The sequence below is a fragment of the Anguilla rostrata genome, chromosome 17, assembly GCF_018555375.3.
Source record: "Anguilla rostrata isolate EN2019 chromosome 17, ASM1855537v3, whole genome shotgun sequence".
NCBI classification, from domain to species: domain Eukaryota; kingdom Metazoa; phylum Chordata; class Actinopteri; order Anguilliformes; family Anguillidae; genus Anguilla; species Anguilla rostrata.
Genome location: NC_057949.1, coordinates 26,381,830 through 26,399,042, shown reverse-complemented (window position 1 = coordinate 26,399,042; position 17,213 = coordinate 26,381,830). Strand labels below are relative to the sequence as shown.

Genomic DNA, 17,213 nt, shown 5'->3' with positions numbered 1-17,213 from the left:
GTCGCGCGTTTGCACAGAAACTCAGAACCTATCAATGAAATGGACTTTACTTTTTTTATAAATAAACTTTATTTAAATTATACAAGTTATTACAGACAATTACATAAACAAGAAAATCTAAATACATTAGGCAAAGCATCTTCTATATTAAAAGTCCAGAGTTTGCCAAAGATACAGACTACAGCATGAATTGCGTCTTTTGTTTACATTCAATATTAGTAATTGCAGCGAGAAACTGCAGCTGTAGGTCTTTATGTTATTGTAGCAACGGAACGAAGCGGACTACATATGTATTAGGCTACCGTCATTGTTTCATTATACCAGCGTGTTTTCGCGCGTTTGCACAGAAACTCAGAACCTATCAATGAAATGGACTTTACTTTTTTGTATAAATAAACTTTATTTAAATTATACAAGTTATTACAGACAATTACATTAACAAGAAAATCTAAATACATTAGGCAAAGCATCTTCTATATTAAAAGTCCAGAGTTTGCCAAAGATACAGACTACAGCATAAATTGCGTATTTTGTTTACATTCAATATTAGTAATTGCAGCGAGAAACTGCAGCTGTAGGTCTTTATGTTATTGTAGCAACGGAACGAAGCGGACTATATATGTATTAGGCTACCGTCATTGTTTCATTATACCAGCGTGTTTTTGCGCGTTTGTACAGAAACTCAGAACCTATCAATGAAATGGACTGTACTTTTTTAAAATAAAATAACTTTATTTCAATTATACAAGTCATTACAAACAATTACATAAACAAGAAAATCTAAATACATTAGGCAAAGCATCTTCTATAGTAAAAGTCCAGAGTTTGCCAAAGATACAGACTACAGGATAAATTGCGTCTTTTGTTAATATTCAATATTAGTAATTGCAGCGAGAAACTGCAGCTGTAGGTCGTTATGTTATGGTAGCAACGGAACTAAGCGGACTATATATGTATTAGGCTACCGTCATTGTTTCATTATACCAGCGTGTTTTCGCGCGTTTGCTCAGAAACTCAGAACCTATCAATGAAATGGTTTAGCTATTTCTCAGCAGAACGACAGATTTAAAGACTTAACGAACTCACCCGATACTGTCTTCAAATGGATCCATGCCAAAGAAAAGTAATTATTCATCCTCTCAGAAAGCTTTTACTAAGAAACTTTGGGTAGCCTATCCTAGCATGCACGCTAGGTGGCAGTGTCAGACCGTCTCCTCACTGCTAAAAACTAGACCTACGGTGTCGGATTACTTGCGTCGCCATGGTTGTCGCTTGCCGTAAAGAAGTTTACTCGATGTCGTAATCGTTTAGATTTGGAGCTCCAGCTTTTCCGCACCCCACCTAATGAAAAAGTCCAAATGGTGTGCAAACCATATGGCGGACATAGGTGCTCCCAATAGGAAAGTTGGAGAGCACATTCAGATGCATCAGTCGATGACGTTTTGTATTGATCTGACTTACGGTGTGGGAGTTATGGCCTTTTAAAGTATGATCCTTTCTTATAGCGCCACCATCTGGCCGACATAGGTGATTTTTAGTGCCTGAGTAGTGGGGGGCCATAGGAACCCACCTGCCAAATTTGGTTGGTCTACAACTTATGGTTGCTGAGCCTCAGACATTTTAGTGGAGAAAACTGCCACGCCCCAACTAAAAAGTCTAAATGGCGGGCAAACAATATGGCGGACATAGGTGGGGCCAATGGCAAAGTTGTAGAGCACGTTCAGATACATATGTCGATGAAGTTTTGTGTTGATCTAACTTATGGTGTGGGAGTTATGGCCTTGTACGCGTTACCCTTTGTTATAGCGCCACCATCTGGCCGACATACGTGATTTTTAGTGCCTGAGTAGTGGGGGCCCATAGGAACCAACCTGACAAATTTGGTTGCTCCAGGACTTATGGTTACTGAGCCTCAGACACTTTTAGCGGAGAAAAATAATAATAATTAAAGCCGCAAGCGGCGTTGGAAGGGGTCCAAGCAGTGGCAGCATCGCGCCCCCTATGGAGCGATTTTAAAATGGCTTTGTCCTCACGATCATATGCCTTCACCCAACATATCTACTGAATATCACGATGATCGTATGATATATTGATGACTTATGGCCAATTTTGAGCTAAGAGACGCTGTCGTATGACTTAGTTACGTCGCCATGGATGTGTCCTGGCCGCTTCCCGTCAAGGCCTTTAATATGTCGTAACACTTAGATGGCATGTCATAACACGTAGATGGTCCGGTGTGCATGCACAGCTGCAGTGTTTCTGCGCCGCAACTAAAAAAGGCGTCACACTAGTGTTGTCACGATACCGAAATTTTGACTTTGATACTGATACCAGGTTTAGTATTACGATACTCAATACTGAAATGATACTTGAAACTTAAAGGGTGCTAATTCGATACTCGGTACCTAACGATACTGTAATTACCTTAATAGATCAGAAACGTAATGTTCACAAGGGTTGACCTCATTTTCTAATTCATGGTTTATTAACAACCTTTAAGTTGAAGCCTCTTCAACATATTAATATGCATAGGCCTATAGTGTTACAACACTGAACAATAGAAAAACATGTTAAATATATTTCAAAAATTAAACAGTTGTAAACTAAATAATCTTTAAAACAGGTCTTTCACCTTTAAATAGATTTAAAAACAGCATATTGTAATAACAATACAGCATCTATCTATAATAAAATATTTCCAAATTGGAACACCTATTGCTACTGAAGTGAACTGAATCAAAGCTTGCGCTGTATCAGGGAAGAGAATGCACAAGCGCAGGTCACCTCACTTGGCAACCTTCGTTGCTACTGCCATCTAGCGAAGATTCTGACAAACTACACTTTTCATCCTCTAAATCAGTAATGCGGGAGACACATTTCCCTGGCTTTTACATTTGACGCAAAACTATCGAAAGTCGGAAAATTCAAATACGAAACCGTTTTTTTTTTTTTTTTTAAGTACCAAGAAAGTGCTGAAGTTTTGGTATACCCTGCAACACTACCTCAGACACATATTCCAATCCATTGCTCAGCTTAGCAGAGAATGCACATTTCAGAGCGCCTCAGAGACAGATAGGATAATAATACATATTTCATATAGCCTAATAAATACGACATTAAAAAAACGAAACGAAAAATCAACGGGACATTCCTGCTAACATGCGTGCTGCGCGAAGTATCCCTTATTATTTATGTAGACATTGACAGACTACAGCATTTGCGTCTTTTGTTTATATTCAATAGTAATTGCAGCGAGAAACTGCAGCTGTAGACACAAGAAAGTTTGTTATATTATGGTAACAACGGAATGAGGCGGACTACATATATAGGCTATATTTACCGTCATTGTTTTATTATATTTACCGTCATTGTTTTATTATACCAGCGTGTTTTCGCCCGTTTGCAGAGAAACTCAATTACTATCAATAAAAATGGTTTAGCTATTTCTCAGCATAGCCTAATGACGGATGGAGATGGGACGAAAATAATTTTCAACCGTCCACCACATTTTAGCAACGTTCCAACACTCTCGTCATCACTGTTCCATGGGTCACAAAAACTATTACACTAACGCTTACATTGCAGTGTGAAAACCCGCATTATATAATACCACTAACCTATTTAAAGACACCCAATTTCAAAAGGAACGTATATAACGAAAAGAACGTATATAACCGAAATATTTTGAGCAGTAATACTTACATAGCAACGTGACATTTTATCTGTGTTTAGTAGCCTAGTATAGAGACAGAAAATCAATGACAAAGTCCTATCCGCTTCTGTTTTGCGTCAGAAAACGATTTCAGATAGGTCTATCAGCAAAGAAATGGCTTAGCTAAGCCCTGAAGTCCTCAATAATAATAGTAGGCTACTCTACAAGAAATTATGAAAATCGTTGACAACGTTTAGTTAGGTGAATCGTCTTTTATGCTACGCCACAGTGAATCCGCAAGTGAATGCGATAAGGAAATATTCCGTTGCGCTGAACTATAAAATGCTATTCGAAATGCAAAATCATACATGTTATACATCGTTAGAAAGCTTATACTCTCACCTACTGAATAAATGAACTGTCAATGAAGCCAAATCGTACGAAAAACGGCGACAACGCCGTAAGCAACAGGAATCACAAACGGATTGTCCGAGACAATATATGACCACTCAGTCGCAAAAGGGACATCTCTACGCGTAAAACCAATGGTAAAATTGTATATTCATTCAATGTTTAGTCCCAGATATTGACTGTAGAATGACATGGTATAATTAAAAAAATTGTCTTGTTTATTTCGTTATTGAGTGAGCAGCGTTTTCACTGCTGTATTGGCATATTGTAGGGCTAATGTCGGGTTTATCTTGTTGCTACGGAATATTGCATTACATTACATTACAGGCATTTGGCAGACGCTCTTATCCAGAGCGACGTACAACAAAATGTATAACCATAACCAGGAACAAGTGTGTCGAAAACCCTAGAGGGCAGCAGCCTACCGTTCTAAGAGCAGGGAACAACCGCATGGTTCAACTTGGACCCTATAGGTTAAACTGATTAACACTAACTACAAGAACAGCAACAACGCAGTCTATGCAGAAATACAAGCAATAGTTAAGACGAGTTAAGTCACCTACGAAACAACTACCTAGTTACAACCCAAAGCTTACAGTCAATTGAGAGATTAAATTGAGAATACGATTTCTCTCAGCATAATGACGGATTTAAAGACTAAACGAACTCACCCGATATTGTCTTCAAATAGACCGTATTATTTATTTAGACATTGGCAGACTACAGCATAAATTGCGTCTTTTGTTTATATTCAATATTAGTAATTGCAGCGAGAAACTGCAGCTCTAGGTCGTTATGTTATGGTAGCAACGGAACGAAGCGGACTATATATGTATTAGGCTACCGTTATTATTTCATTAAACCAGCGTGTTTTCGCGCGTTTGCACATAAACTCAGAACCCATAAATGAAATGGTTTAGCTGTTTCTCAGCATAATGACGGATTTAAAGAGTAAACGAACTCACCTGTTATTGTCTTCAAATGGATCCATGTCAAAGAAAAGTAATGATTCATCCTCTCAAAGCTTTACCGTAGCGTATTATTTATGTAGACATTGGCAGAGTACAGTATAAATTGCGTCTTTTGTGAATATTCAATGTTAGAAATTGCAGCGAGAAACTGCAGCTGTAGACACAAGATAGTCTGTTATGGAATGGTAGCAACGGAACGAAGCGGACTATGTATGTATTCCCGTCATTGTTTTATTATACCAGCGTGTTTTCGCGGGTTTGCAGAAACTCAAAAACTACCAATAAAATGGTTTAGCTTTTTCTCACCATAATGACAGATTTAAAGACTTAAGGAACTCACCCGATACTGTCTTCAAATGGATCCATGCCAAAGAAAAGTAATTATTCGTCCTCTCAGAAAGGTTTTACTGAAAAACTTTGGGTAGCCTATCCTAGCATGCACGCTAGGTGGCACTGTCAGACCGTGCTTTCACTGCTAAAAACTAGACCCTACGGTGTCGGATTACTTGCGTCGCCATGGTTGTCCCTTGCCGTAAAGAAGTTTACTCGATGTCGTAACCGTTTAGATTTGGAGCCACATCTCTTCCGCACCCCACCTAATAGAAACGGCCAAATGGCGGGCAAACCATATGGCGGACATAGGTGGTCCCAAAAGCAAAGTTGTAGAGCACATTCAGATGCATCGGTCAATGAAGTTTTGTGTTGATCGGACTTACGGTGTGGGAGTTATGACCTTTTAAAGTATGACCCTTTGTTATAGCGCCACCATCTGGCCGACATGGGTGATTTTTAGTGCTTGAGTAGTGGGGGGCCATAGGAACGCACCTGCAAAATTTGGTTGCTCTAGGACTTATGGTTGCTGAGCCTCAGACATTTTAGCGGAGAAAGCTGCCACGCCCCAACGATAAAGTTAAAATGGCGGGAAAACAATATGGCGGACACAGGTGGTCCCAATGGCAAAAGTATAGAGCACGTTCAGAGGCATGGATCTATAAAGTTTTGTGTTGATCTAACTTATGGTGTGGGAGTTATGGCCTTTTACGCAAAACCCTTTGTTATAGCGCCACCATCTGGCCGACGTACATGGTTTTTAGTGCCTGAGTAGTGGGGGCCCATAGGAACCCACCTGCCAAATTTGGTTGCTCCAGGACTTATGGGTGCTGAGCCTCAGACACTTTTAGCGGAGAAAAATAATAATAATAATAATAAGAATAATCCTAACAGATACAATAGGGTTCCACCAGCTTCGCTGCTTGGACCCCTAATAATAATAAGAATAATCCTAACAGATACAATAGGGTTCCACCAGCTTCGCTGCTTGGACCCCTAATAATCCTAACAGATACAATAGGGTTCCACCAGCTTCGCTGCTTGGACCCCTAAATATAAGTAGGCCTACACTTTTCAACCTCAAACTGTGACGTTAACATTATATTAATCAATTTAATATACCAACACAGCACAAATTGTGCAGGAAAAGCACAATTAAAGCATGTAGTTTACATGTATCTGCCTCAAACATAACGCAGACAATAACCTAATAAACATGGGTCACAGCCAGGTCTACACCCGTCTACATAGGTAAACACTGCTTGTAGCCTACAAGGAAGCTGTCAAAACTACTGGTGTGTGTGGGTGGGAATGTAGTACAGCCTGGTATATGAAATAGTTTCTGCGGTAAATATGATAAGAGAAAGTAGTATTTTACCGTAAAAGTATTATTTCCAATTGAATGGAGTAAATAGCGGCTTATTGGCGGCAACCCTGCTGTATACTGCACGTAGCCACAGAGCGGGAGGCTCACCTCCCGCGTGACGGCTTTGCTATTATTTATAGCTGGATCAATGTTGCACAGTGTGTGCGCAGAATCGAAGATCGCTGTTTGTATGCGACTGCATTGTAGTAGCCTATGCCCAGAAAAATATGGTGAGTCATCTAGGTGATTTCAAGATTAGTGAATACGTGCAGCACGTGTAGCCTACATAACGAATCGTTTACAAAAATATTAAGAAATACAAGCCCATCAACAACTCGATTTCTCTATCAGCTCCACCAAAGTAATAACAAACATGTAAGCCATAGCCTATATTGCACAATCAATGAAGTAGGTCTACCCTAAAATGTATGAAGTATAGCGCCATCTAGCGAAACTGTTTTCAGCACAAGCGCTTTGAATTTAAAATTGGTGCAACAATACAAACCCCCCAAAACTATAAAATAGAGAAAGCTAAACTTCGTGCATAACATTGACGAGAAAACATACAGCATTCAACCAACCATTTGGTATATGTAATGTCGCCACGGTCGGAATTAATTTACTGAATTCTAACATATAAACTCTGTCTTTCAGAAGCTGATACATTTAAAAATAGCAGTTAGTGATTAGTTGTACTCGCGCTGGTAAGTTCACTTACAGCTAACAGCAAAGTTTTATGTGCTATGCCGGGGGTGGAGATACTGATTCTCCGTACTTCTAATGCTTGATAGTTCAAAGGACACAAAAGTGTTCGTTTTTTATAAAAAAAAAAAATAAAAAAATAAAAATATATATATATATATATATATATATTTTTTTTTTTTTTAAAGCAAGAGTGGGTTCTTCAGAGAAAAATGAAAAACTGCCCGTGGCAACGGTGGCGTAGTCTTTTAACGCATAGCCATCCTGTTTGCGAGAGGCGGTTTTTGTGAGGAAAGCTATTCTCGTCTCGTATGTGTGAGCACTCACTTAAGGGGAACCTGAGCCGAATCATTTATAAACACCAAATAATTCGCAAATCATAACTGAGCGAAACACAACCGAGGCAATGGAATTGAATAATAGTAATACTACTACTACTACTACTACTACTACTAATAATAATAATAATTGTAAGTACAAACATTAATTCAGATTGTCATCAAAACTTTTATTAAGCCGTACGTTGGGACTAATATGCTCTTTGCAAGACCGTCTCGTTGTAATTGTAACCTTGCAGAAATACCCAAATTTATTTTATTTAAAAAAAAAAGTTTCTTGAAAAAACTGGGAAAAAAAACAAAACGGGTCAATGGCTGATGTCTTTATACAGCACCTGCTATAGGCCGGTGTATTGAAGTATGTCTAATAATCCCACATTGGGAATAATATTCTTAAATGGGGAAAATACGTTTCCCAATTTATCTTTGGACCAACCAGAACCCTGACACATGCCACTAGGTGACATAACACCAGTGCACTGTGGGATCAATGCCTGCATCATTTACATGCCAAACCTAACACACAGACTTTCAGGCCAGACACTGTAACATCAAAGTCATGGTTACAGTTATTGCCTGGGGCAATATTGGTGAATAGTAAACAATTTTATTTTTGCATTTGCTTGAACATTCGTCCATCCGTCCATCCATTATCTATACCCGCTTATCCTGGGAGGGGCCCGGGGGAGTGCTGGAGCCTATCCCAGCATGCATTGGGAGAGAGGCAGGAATACACCCTGGACAGGTCGCCAATCTATCGCAGGACTTGAGCAAAACCAGACCTGTGTCAAATACAGGGTTCCCCCCCCCCCCGCCTCTTGACCCCCGCTCCCCGATTCTGGGGCTTTCACGTTCACGCTCAGATCAGGTGACATCGTCTGCAGCACAAGTCAGATTTTCGCAGTTGCCGTGGTCATATTCTGTTGAGTAATGGTTTCGCCTTAGCTTGGATTCTGTGTGCGGGGGCGTCAAAAGAGGACAGTGGGCGGTCACAGCCATTTAAAAAAAAAAAAAATTTTTTTTTTTGCACAGTCCTTTCTGTAAAATGTAACACCCACACATTTCTTTTTAAAAAAGCTCCTGTGCTTGCTGTTGCCGATGTGCACGCAGTCATGCACAGACTCGTTTTTACAGCAGACCGTGGCTTTGTGGGGCGGCCTCCGCCTGTAACAGTGACTGTGCTGGACTGTGCTGGACTGTGCTGGACTGGCGCAGGTGTGACAGCTTTAGCGCCCTGGAGGCGTGGGGGGGGGAATGCGCCGCGATGCCTTCAGGACCGCCGTGCTCAGCCGCGTGCGGAGTTCGCCACATCTGTCAATCAAGAACAGGAGCTGGGCAGTGCGTAAGTGTGATACACTGTGTAGGGACCGAACCCCAAACCCGGACTGGTTCTGTCCCGAGTGCATAATCGGCTGCAACAGACACTCAGGGGTGGACAATTTCAGTGTGGCAGGGTTACCAGACTGGGCCCGTGCCTGATGTGGCTCACGGCCTTACAGGGGGGAGCAGCAGCCAGTTACGGAAGGGAGGGGCTTACCAGCCACCCCCCCCACGGTCAGTCGGGCACTCGGAAAATGGTGGAAAATAAACAAAAGCGTTATTCAGAATTTTAGGGTGCTGGGCCTACTGTTGAACAATTTGTACCAGAATTATTATTTATTTTTTTTGACAGCAAATTAAAACGAACGAGACCTACACAGTGGCTTATGTCCCTGGGGTGGGCCCAGGGCAGGCTTAAAAATGGCTGCCGTCTGCTGGCCCACATCACACGGCAGGGGACACAATTACCTCACTGAGCCAAAGGGCAAAGGTCACCAGCAGTCAAAGGGAACGAATCACGCCCTTCCTGAAGCCCCGGGGAGTGACATCATCTCCGCTCACGTGCGCGACGTGGTGAGAAATGAACAGGAATGCTTCGTTAATTATGTGGGGGGAAAAAAAAGCAGCGGATCCCCTCTGCTATCACTCTACGGCCGCTATTTCTGGGTTTAACGTCTATGTTATTCATTTCTCTGCTTTGTAATGTGAAAGTGCTACCTGCGAAAGTTGGTAAAAACATTTATATAAACAAAGTTATTATTATTATTATTATTATGATTATTATTGTTATGATTATTATCATTGTATAATAATAATAATAATAATAATAGTTATTATTATTATAAGAATAATTAGAAATGCCTTCAAAAACAGAAAATAAAGAATATATGACCCATATTAAAATAGAAAATGTCTGACCCAACTGAATAGGAGATTGAAAATGACATGCCCTTTTAGTATTCACCTTACTTAAAACATGATTTAAACTTGTATGTAAATCAGGACACAGGCTGAGGTGTACCAGGCCTCAATGAAATTTCACATTTTTATCTTTTTCCTTCAGTATCCTGATTACTGGTCAGTCTGATTGTCATGTTCTGAGTGACCCTTACCACCCGTAAGAGCTGCGAAGCCAATTAGATAAGATTACACACCAATTAGCAGCCCATTAATCACACACACCTTAAAGAACCGGGGTGAGAGGGGGGGGCGAGAGACCCTCGTGTCCGAATGCAAAAGGCTGGCTGCTCACCGCCAATTACATGCCTGTCTGACACAGCGCGAATAAAACAATACCGTCCTGATTGATTCAAGGATGATTTCATTTTACTGCATGTGTGTGTGTGTGTCTGTGTGTATGCGTGTGTGTGTGTGTGGGTGCATGCGTGCGTGCGTGTGTGTGTGTGAGTGAGTGTGTGTGCATGCGTGAGTGAGTGCGTGTGTATGTGCGTGCGTGAGTGTGTGTGTGTGTGCATGCGTGAGTGAGTGCGTGTGTATGTGCGTGCGTGAGTGTGTGTGTGTGTGCATGCGTGAGTGAGTGCGTGTGTATGTGCGTGCGTGAGTGTGTGTGTGTGTATGTGCGTGCGTGAGTGTGTGTGTGTGTGTATGTGCGTGCGTGAGTGTGTGTGTGTGTGCATGTGTGAGTGAGTGCGTGAGTGTGTGTGTGTGTGCATGCGTGAGTGAGTGCGTGTGTATGTGCGTGCGTGAGTGTGTGTGGTGTGCATGCGTGAGTGAGTGCGTGTGTATGTGCGTGCGTGAGTGTGTGTGTGTGTGCATGCGTGAGTGAGTGCGTGTGTATGTGCGTGCGTGAGTGTGTGTGTGTGCATGTGTGAGTGAGTGCGTGTGTATGTGCGTGCGTGAGTGTGTGTGTGTGTGTGTGTGTGTTTGCGTGCATGTGTGCATGTACGAATGTATGCATGCGGTTGCGTGAGTGCGTGTGTATGTGCGTGAGTGAGTGCGTGTGTATGTGCGTGCGTGAGTGTGTGTGTGTGTGTGTGTGGTGTGTGTATGTGCGTGCGTGAGTGTGTGTGTGTGTGCATGCGTGAGTGAGTGCGTGTGTATGTGCGTGCGTGCGTGAGTGTGTGTGTGTGTGTGTATGTGCGTGCATGTGTGCATGTACAAATGTATGCATGCATGTGGTTGCGTGAGTGAATGTGTGTGTGTGAGTGTGAGTGCTTGTATGCATGTGCATTCATACATGTGGGTGTGTATATGTGTCTATATGTGTGTGTGTTTGCATGCATGAGCGAATGTATGAATGTATGCATGCATATTTGTGAGTGTGTGTGTGTGTGTGTGTGTGTTTATGTGCATGTTTGCAGTGAGCAAACGTGTTTGACAGGAAGAAGGCTTGACACAGGGCAATGTACAAGCAGGAGTTTGAAGATAAATATTTAAATGATTATTAATTTGCCTCTCCTTTCTCGACCCCCCCCCCTGCAGGCTGCATGCAGGGTCAAATGTCATTCCCTCCTCGTTGTCACGGTTGCCAATCACCTCCCATTCTGCAGCAACCGTTGCCTGGGCAACCAAGGGATTCAGTTGCTAGGCACCCAGAGCTATGTGCGTGATTGTTATTTATTTATTTCTATCTTTATCTATTTATTCTCAAGGCATACACCTAGTAACGAACAAGCAAGAGCATGTTATGTATCATGAAACATAATTGCTTCCGTGGTTTTTAATATGGTATGCACATGACATACACACACATACCGTGCACACACACACACACACACTCACACGTACGCACACACGTGTGTGTTTGTGTGTGTGGCACGCACACACACACACACGCACAATCACACACACACACACATACACACACACACACACTCACACACACACACACACACACACACTTGTGAAATATGCGGAAATATGGGTAGAAGAGCACCAGGCTGAGAGACAGACAGATGCTTATGATAATAGCAGCCGCAGTCCTGCTCGTAACGCGTCCCCTTCTCTGCACGGCTGCCACAACTCATAAGACGTTCACGTGTTCCTCAGGTCTTCGGACACAATTCAATTACGAGAGTTAATCACAGATCCCCCTGGCTGCCCAGACAATGGGGGGGTTGGAAGGAGGAGGGGGGGGGGGGAATAAATATGACAAAAAAAATCAGAATGGTACAAGTCAAACGGCAACGGTGATGACGCCCCAATCTCCCAGTGTTCCCCTTCTGTTCCCCTTCGTTCACGTCTCCCAGCCTCGCCAGCTTCCCCTCTTTCGAATGAGACACCAAAGGCAGTCCGTACGGTATAAAAACATCAAGTACGCGTGAAAAATGAGATGCAAACAATCACAATCATAACTGACGTTACGCAAAAAATGTGTCAAATGTAGAAAATGGCGAGCATTGTTGAGCTGAATGGCCTGTTCTTATCATTATGCTATTTTATGTTATGTTAAATAAATCTTTCATGTATGCCATTTCATGCTTATGGTACTGAACGCAGTCATTGCTGAATGACGAACATTGCATCTGATAACTGTACATATAAGTGAAAGTGGTTATGACTTATGCCTTCTAAGGACAATCAAACAATTAAAGCTATTTTAATGTAACAAAAAATGGGTTGCTCCGACAAAAATGTATTTTAATACAAACTACATTTTTGTACTTTGCTATACGAGTGTCGTATTTTGTCATTCTTACACCACACAGTGCCGTGGCATGTCTCTGTGGAGGGGTCTGGCATGGAGAATTCTGCTTTCTCTGTGCTTTCTTAAAAGCTGGCTGCATAGGGATAAGTTTGCCTCATCTTCAGCTGCACTTCCTGCCTATGAAAAGTTACTTGTGTAGCGTGAGGGGGCCCGTCTCTGACAGCAATGTGCCAGCAGCAGCAAACAGGCTGAGTTTGGCTCACTGCAGAACGGAGGAGCAGAGGCCCGTCTTTCTGCCGGTCCCCTTTAGGAGGATCTACAGGCTCGCCTGCAAAAGGCGGGTTAGAAAAATCGGCAATGAGCCGGTGAAATGGAGATGAAGATGAAGAAATAATAGGAGAAAACGAGGGACAAGAGAGGCCATTCTGCTCATAAACACATTTCCCTGAGTATTCACAAACACACACACACACACACACATATACACACACGTACACATGCACACACACACGTTATTGGGGCTGGTAGTGCTGGTGCTGTTGGGGTTGGGCAGGGGAGATTGGGGAATGGGGTAGTGTTTGGGGGGGTAGTAGTGCGATGGTTGGGTTGGGGGATTTGGGGATGGGGTGTGTGTGTGTGTGTGTGGGGGTGTAGGGATGGTGTTGGGTGGAAGGGTTTGGGTAGGTGTGTGTGTGTGTGTGTGGTGGGAGGGGTGGGAAGGGGGTGTGGTAGTGTGGGGTTGTATGTGGGTGTTGGGGAGGGGGTTGGGGATAGTGGTGGTGTGTGTTGTGGTTGTGGGGGTGTGTGATGATAGGGTGTTGGGGTTGGGGGGGGGGGGTTTGGGGGATAGGGGTGGTGTGTGTGTGTGTTGGGGGGGAGGGTTTGTGTGTGGTGTGTTGGGGTGGGGAAGGGGATTGGGATGGGGGAGGGTGGTGGGTTTGGTGGTAGGGTATGGTGTGTGTGTGTGGGGGGGTTGTGTGCTGGTGGTGGTGAGAGGAGGGGGGCGTGCTGTAGGGGGCTTGGCTGGGACCGTATTCGGATTAAACGCATGTCTTCCAACTGTGAAATGAGGGGATTTGCATAATCTGATTAAACCCCATTTTAACAGACCTGAACTACAATCCAGGGGTTGTAAAATTAAATAATGGGATTAAAAAATAATTTGACCCCCCCCCCCGTCCCTCAGCTTTCACGCCCCCTCCCTATGGGCTGTATGGCTGTGCACTTCCGCGCTTTTTGCAGTTCTTCATATTCGCTCGTTTATTTTCCCCACAAACACAGCAAAGAGCAAGGCTCTCATTGCCAAACCCCAGCCTACAGACACACATTTTCACTTTTCATGCTTCCTCCTCTCTTTCTGCCCTATTGGAAAGCCCAGCAGCATTCAGCATCCATCCTCAGCACTGCAATCCCATCCATCAATGCAGGAGGACATAGATCAGCACGCTGAGGCACGCTGCAGCCTCTGACACACTGACGCCTCTGACACAGTGCAGCCTCTGACACACTGAGGCACACTGCAGCCTCTGACACACTGAGGCACACTGCAGCCTCTGACACAGTGCAGCCTCTGACACACTGCAGCCTCTGACACACTGAGGCCTCTGACACACTGCAGCCTCTGACACACTGCAGCCTCTGACACACTGCAGCCTCTGACACACTGTAGCCTCTGACACACTGCAGCCTCTGACACACTGAGCCTCTGACAGCCTGCAGCCTCTGACACACTGCAGCCTCCTGACACACTGAGCCTCTGACACACTGCAAGCCTCTGACACACTGCAGCCTCCTGACACACTGCAGGCCTCTGACCACTGACCCTCTGACACACCTTGACACCTGAGCCTCTGACACACTGCAGCTACACACTGCAGCACCATCTGACACACTCACTCTAAACTGAGCCTCTGACACACTGCAGCCTCTGACACACTGAGCCTCTGACACACTGCAGCCTCTGACACTGAGCCTCTGACACACTGCAGCCTCTGACACACTGAGGCCCTCTGACACACTGCAGCCTCTGACACACTGAGGCCCTCTGACACACTGCAGCCTCTGACACACTGACGCCTCTGACACACTGCAGGCTCTGACACACTGACGCCTCTGACACACTGCAGCACACTGCAGGCTCTGACACACTGCAGCACACTGCAGGCTCTGACACACTGACGCCTCTGACACACTGAGGCCTCTGACACACTGACGCCTCTGACACACTGCAGCCTCTGACACACTGCAGCACACTGCAGCCTCTGACACACTGACGCCTCTGACACAGTGCAGCACACTGCAGGCGCTGACACACTGACGCCTCTGACACACTGCAGCCTCTGACACACTGCAGGCTCTGACACACTGCAGCACACTGCAGCCTCTGACACACTGAGGCCCTCTGACACACTGCAGCCTCTGACACACTGAGGCCTCTGACACACTGCAGCACACTGCAGCCTCTGACACACTGCAGCCTCTGACACACTGAGGCCCTCTGACACACTGCAGCCTCTGACACACTGAGGCCTCTGACACAGTGCAGCCTCTGACACACTGCAGCCTCTGACACACTGCAGCCTCTGACACAGTGCAGCCTCTGACACACTGCAGCCTCTGACACACTGCAGCTGGCACATGAGCCTTGACACACTGCACCATCCTCGACACACTGAGGCCCTCTGACACACTGAGGCCTCTGACACACTGAGGCCCTCTGACACACTGCAGCCTCTGACACACTGAGGCCTCTGACACACTGAGGCCCTCTGACACACTGAGCTTTCACAGACATGAGTGAAAGGAAGGCGCTTCATCCACAGTGTGAGCCAGCAGACTACAGGCACCCAGGTGACCCGGCGGGGGGGGGGGGGGGGGGGGGGGTCACAGGTGAGTGATGCAACATGGTTGTCATGGCTGACTGCACGGCTCTATGGGGCTGCCAGTCATACCAGACACTTGTGGGTCTGGATCTGATACCTGACCGTTGGGTCCACCCACGCATCTGAACAGTGGCAGGTAACGACTTCAGTGAAAACAGTGACTGCGCAAAATGAAGACTGATCCATCTTTCAAGGAGCGTACGGCTTGCCATGAGCAGACACGTCCGTCTGCTCGCTCCAACAGAACCGCACCTGACACAGCAGTGCCCCGCAGCCCTCCAGCCCTGAACTTTTCTCTCCGAAATCTCCTGCTACACGCAGCCTGTCTGCAGCAGAGTTCTGTCTGCTATTCGCAGTCCCTGTAATTCTGGTGCCTTTTGAAAGCCAGTTGCCCCTCCCCTTTTCAAATCAATATCGTTGTGTGCAGTAATTTTCCTCCCCGCGGCACGACAAAACCGCCGTCTGGGAACAAGATTTATATTTTCGGTCTGATGTATTCCTGTTCCAGCTCGTACCCACTCCTGTTCCAGCTCGTATCCACTTCCTGTTCTGAATTAGCCGTTTTACGGTAGCTTTGGCTTGCCACAAGTCCCATCAACTCCGCGCTTGGCTTACAATCAACTCTTATGTAACCCGTAGTGGAATTTATGTTACCCATAATCCTCTGAGTCAGAGCATCCATCTTGCAAAAAAAAAAAAAAATGAAGCAAAGCAATAACAAGAGTGACAAAGGTAGACACAGCAAATGTGACGCATAATGCAGTTTTAAAGAGGTCCTTACCCTGATGAAGCCGGTCTGCGTCCTGGGCGTCCTGACCCCGATGTCCCGGAGAGGAATCTGGAACCTGGAACAGGGAATGACCCCCCCAAGTCGGCCTTTTAGGGTTCAGAGCAGCAGCCCTTTTTTGGAGGGGGGGAGGCTGATGTTCCTCCTCTTCTGAGGCAGCTGGTCGTTGGCAGCGTCCCCTCAGCTACGCGTATTCTCAAGCAATAACATCCACATCTGTATTATAACCCAAGAATACCCGTGGCTGAGACAAGAGCACCTTATCAGCCTCCGCCTTTTTCTTTCTCCCCCAATCTCTCTCTCTCTCTCTCTTTCTTTCTCTTTCTCCATCTCATCCCTCCTGCTTCCCACCGGTCCTTCTGCTAGGAGAGAGAGAGAGATGAAGGGATTAGAGAGATGGAGGAATGAGAGCGATGGATGGATGAAAGCAATGGAAGGATGAGAGAGATGGAGGGATGAAAGCAATGGAGGGATGAGAGTGATAAGGGTTGGGAGAGATGAAGGAATCATAGAGATGGGGGGATGAGAGAGATGGATGGATGAAAGCAATGAAAGGATGAGAGAGATGGAGGGATGAAAGTGATAAGGGTTGAGAGAGATGAATGGATCATAGAGATGGGGGGATGAGAGAGATGGAGGGATGAGAGAGATGGAGAGATGTGGAGGTCCACACATCAGACGGGATCATCATCAAAGACCCTGGAAAACAAGGGACGTGTGATAATGCTGCAGGAAACCAAGTTCTCATTTCATATTTAATTTCCTTTCAAACGAAGTACTATTAGCCATTTTAATAACGGGGAGAGTTCTGGAAATTATTAAACGCATTGCAGTGTTGTAAAGTTAC

At 44.8% G+C, this 17,213-nt stretch overlaps 1 protein-coding gene across 1 annotated transcript in view; it reads right to left on the bottom strand.

The window, feature by feature from the left end:
- The window catches only part of tlcd4b (TLC domain containing 4b), a 42,714-nt gene extending 26,201 nt beyond the window's left edge, over positions 1–16,513 (bottom strand). Inside the window, exon 1 of the mRNA XM_064314821.1 lies at positions 16,361–16,513. The gene's annotated coding sequence lies outside the window, so the exon portion shown is untranslated. The remainder of the gene's footprint in view (positions 1–16,360) is intronic.
- Between the last annotated feature and the right edge of the window lie 700 nt (positions 16,514–17,213).